Genomic DNA, 4,973 nt, shown 5'->3' on the forward strand with positions numbered 1-4,973 from the left:
CCCTTTACTGACAATGGTGATCACATTAATGAGGGGATCAGTTATTATTTGTCATGAATAAAGTTTTGAGCAAGAAACAATTAAAGCAATATGATGACAGTATGTTCTTGACCGGTACAACTAGTACCACCAGTGCCAACAGCAATATACTGCTGAGGTACAAACCAGCTAGGTAATACAGATGGACTCAATGTATTCATCATGACACTGGTCCTACAACAAATAGGAGACAGCAAGGGTATTTACTACCCCAGAATGACCACTGGGACGGTACAAATATCATCTCCACATGTGTCAAATTTCTATGGATTACTAGAATCCCTTCCACAGATAAGCACAAACAGGTAAAAAGGATAGAAGAATCAGTATCTAAATTTCGCATCACCCAAATAAAGGAATTGTTCATCCATTAAGTTGTTTTCTGACTCCCCACTAACGCAAGTAATCTCATTCTGAACGCAGTTAGACTGCTGTCCAAGGTCAAACACCTTTAAAGATCTACAGTTCACAATAGCACAAGCACAAGACAGATGTATCATATCAACACGAGTTGATGAACAATTTATCATAAATTACAATATAATCTTGCCTAGAAATACGCACAAAATGCAAAAACCATCAACAGTTTCAAAATATTATGTTTTTTAAAGCTTTCATTACCTACATCTATGGAATATAGTCATTTTCCAATATTTTGTGTGTCATGTCAGACTATTCATCCTTCATATAATGAATATTATGGTACTCCTGCCACTGGAAGACTAGTTGATGAAAATGCAATGCCACAATTCATTTCTCATGCTTATCTAAAAGACATTAGGAACCCCCAATACTTTGCAATGGTTAAGTTGTAAAATAGAATTTAAAAACATTGTGTGCCTTGAGCTTTTCATTTGTAGTATGCAAATATCCAATCATTGAAATATATCTGAGAAAGAATTATAAAGGAATGTACATTGTTGTCTGACAACTGAACTCAGGCCAGTTCTGAACTGTCAACACTATTCACCTACGATTAGATAAAGAGCAGCTCTTAAGCTAGACAAGAGACACAAACCACAAGTCCTCCAGTTCCATATTAACTGGAACTGTTTCATCAGACATTAATGCATATTTCATGGTTTCACATTTGAAATTACTAAATAACAGTTGAAATCAAGTATTTACTAGGTTGAGAGTGGCAGCTTCAGTGATATGAACTCCACACATACATGATCTCTACCAAACCACCAGTAGCATTATTAATGATAAGATTCATTCCCGTTATCAAATTTGTTCTCAGGAAATCAACATTACAACCATGAAGTTTTGGGGGACAGAATGGAGGCAACACTCCAGCTGAAGGAATTATGGCTTATGAATGATCATTCTCCTCCCACAGAGGTTACTCCTGTCATATCTTCCTACGTAACCTCTGTTCTAATACAGCCATATTTCCTGTTCATCGAGAAATCCCTTGCGGCAAAAAATCGCAACAGGAATTTTCTCCCTTGTTACTATCCAATCAGAACACGCGTTAAATAGACTTAGCTCCAATATGGCGGCCCCCATGGAGTTGGTTCATCAACGTGCGAAGGAAAGACTTAGTATTTCTTGTTTAACTGAAAATCAGAAACCGGCAATAGAGAGCGCAGGGATCAATCACCATGATGTGCTTGTAGAAACAAAAACTGGTAGTGGCAAGTTTTCCCAATGCATACGGCAATTACCGAGATCTTGCAAATGATCACTTTTGAAACGTCGTCTCTGATTGCACAACTAAATCTGAACGCCTCCAAACGCGAGTCTTGAACACTCGCACAATGAAAGGGCCGTATTAGAACAGAGGTTACACAGGAAGATATGACACAAATAACCTCTGTGGGAAGAGAATGATGAATGATTGGTATTACTGAATTTATTTATATACAAGGCAGCTTGAACTCTATAAGCTAAAATATTCACCTTACCATCCAACTGATTCAATGTAAATCAATACTCTTCCCTCATGTCTTGTACACAATGCACAGGTCCATCACCTGACATAACAGCAGTGAAGGTATTACTGTCAACCAGTGATTCAACACTTGGGACTCATGAAAGCTAGTGAGGACTTATTGGCATCAATATTTCATCATACCATCAGCAATATTTCTTGTCAAAAATGTTCAGTTTACTAAATTATCACCCAAATGCAGGGTTCACCAAATATTCAAGCAGATAGCAAAACTTATTTGACTTCCCTCACTTAAATGTCGCTATAATATGGCAGATCAGCTGAACACCAAGGCAACACACAAATGGATTGTGTACAAGGCCTGCTGAGAAGTGAGAATGAATCCATGTCATAACTATATTTGTGCAAGCAAAAAAGCTGCTTTCAACAGTAACAAAAAGAAAGTCATCAATATTCCAAGCAAAGGCAAAATACTCTTCATGAATATGTCTACTAGTTTTGATGATGTCAAATGTTTTGGTCTGTTTATGGCAAAGTGGAAGGAGGGAACTGAACGGTTTTGAAGTTCTGGTCTAGAAAAGAGCACATCCACCAAGTTCAGTCAACTGAAGGTGTTGCCATGGAAATGCAAAAAATATCATATTCAGAAATCCAAAACTACCAAAAGGCACCAGTACACCACCACATCTATGTGTTAAGTTTGTTTTAGAAATAGTTAATGGTTTTGAAGTTCTGATCCGGAAAAGACAAATGTGCATGGACATGTGATGGACAACAGACGGACGCATGCACACATGAACAGAGCACGTTCTAACGTGTTGCAGGGAATAAAAGATCCAGCTGTAAATTGACTAATGGCAGTTGCCACAATGAAAGAGGTGACAAAATCTACAGCACTACCTGTCACAGGTCCAAATGCACTGTAGTGCCAGAACTCAAAATGCATTCCTTCCAGTCCTCGTCTTCATTCACATGACAATTAAAAACATCATATTGTATTTGTTGTGGAGATGGAACAGGTTAAAGAGATGCACAAATAGTCCAAAGGCACACAGGACTACCCAACCTGTGGTTTATGTGATACATTAATGACAATAGCATATAAACTACAAACACCTCCCTAATGTTAACATCTCTTCATGGACACATTCCTTGAGACTTTCATACATTCAAATAAACATATAGTTTCAGGCAACTCAGTATATGCATGATCAGAACATTTTGTGCATATCAATATATACTTGGAACGGTAAAACCCTCAACTCCTGCCCAAGGCAGGTCACATAATTGAGTTCAGGTACATAGGTAGTATATTTGGACTTGTAACTTGCTGTATTGTTCATTATATTTTGAAGAGCACTACTCCATTAATCCAGTGTAACCAATAAAGTGAGGAAACAGATCCCATAAAGGCCTGTAAAGGAAACAACACATGAATGTCACCTTCTTCATAACATTCCTCTGAGTTCAAAAGGGGGACATCATATATTCTCTCACATGTTTTAGAATCATTTGTCCACAACAGTGAGTGAGTTTAGTTTTATGCCGCACTCAGCAATATTCCAGCTATATGGCGGAGGTCTGTCAAGTCTGGACCAGACAATCCAGTGATCAACAGCATGAGCATCGATCTGCGCAATTGGGAACCAATGTCATGTCAGCGAGCCTGACCACCTGATCCCGTTAGTCGCCTCTATAGACAAGCACAGTCGCCTTTTATGGCAAGCATGGGTTTTGTACACAACAAAAAGGTTCAGGAATGACAATGGAAAACTGTTCCAGTTTAAAGCTTATGAACATCCATAATCTATCTAGAGATCAACCACATTTGCTGTTTGGCTTTGATTTGAAAAATACAAATGGATGCAATTCATCCATTTGTTGTTTTATTGTTCTGACAAATCCTGTACGCTGTCATATTGCAATATTAAGTCCTGATGGCAATCTACAAAGTATTTTTCACACAGGTTTGGCACCATTATGGTTTCATGGGTCAGGGAAATCATAACTAGATATTGTACATATTACTGACGGATAAGAAAGTAAAATGTTTTCAAAGAGCTCAGTTTGATATCAATACCAGATTTGGAATTTCTACTGCGCCCAAACAAACATCACTTGTATTTACCAAAAGTAAAAACAAATATGTTAAAACAAACCTTTGAGACATGGAGGAATTAGTTCTGTTCTTACAAAGAAACAGTGCTACTGTTCATGTGAAGTAGGTGTTAAATATTTAGACAATTCACAATCGAGCCATAATACAAGCTACATGGTGATTGTGTGACTGGTGTTACTGTACAACAAAGAGACCTCTTTAAATGCCATGACAAAAATAGATATTCATGTTCTACTCTGTTCACAACATCTAATGACAGACATGGAGCCAGAACGCTCTCCCACCTATTTACAACCAAGTAACATTGTTATGGCATTTACAGATAAAAATATACAATATTTGCAACAAAAGAAAAAGACCCATGCACACTTCTACATACACAAAATAAGGACTTGTATATATGCAAGTCAAAAGAAGTGAGGGATATTCTATTTTACATTTATACCACTAGCCAATGACATATAAAACAAAGTAACACCTAGCCATAAAGATTATACATTTCCAAAGGAAGGGAATAAACTGTCACATTTCCCCTTAATTTCTCTTCATCATCTGTTTCCTCCTTGGCTTCATCGTTTGCATTTAATCAATCTTGTACACCCAATATTCCCTACGTTTTTGAACGGTATATCTGACACAACACCACCCTCTGTTTATCAAATTAAGATAACTGACAGGTTATGACTTTAAGGCCTTATTTTTGTCTCTGGATGTATGGTTTTTGTGTTTTTACAGCCTTTGGACTATGTGTCTTACATATCCGAGAGTTTCAAAGGACATTATGGTGATGTATATTAGAACACACAGGAAGGTGACATCATTGTACAGCACATTTCATGAATGGCTTCATGAAAGATTATCTTAGCACTGGTGAAAAAATACCTTCACGATGTAAAATCAAAAAAGACAAATAAAGAC

This window comes from Haliotis asinina, chromosome 14 (assembly GCF_037392515.1).
Source record: "Haliotis asinina isolate JCU_RB_2024 chromosome 14, JCU_Hal_asi_v2, whole genome shotgun sequence".
Lineage (NCBI taxonomy): Eukaryota > Metazoa > Mollusca > Gastropoda > Lepetellida > Haliotidae > Haliotis > Haliotis asinina.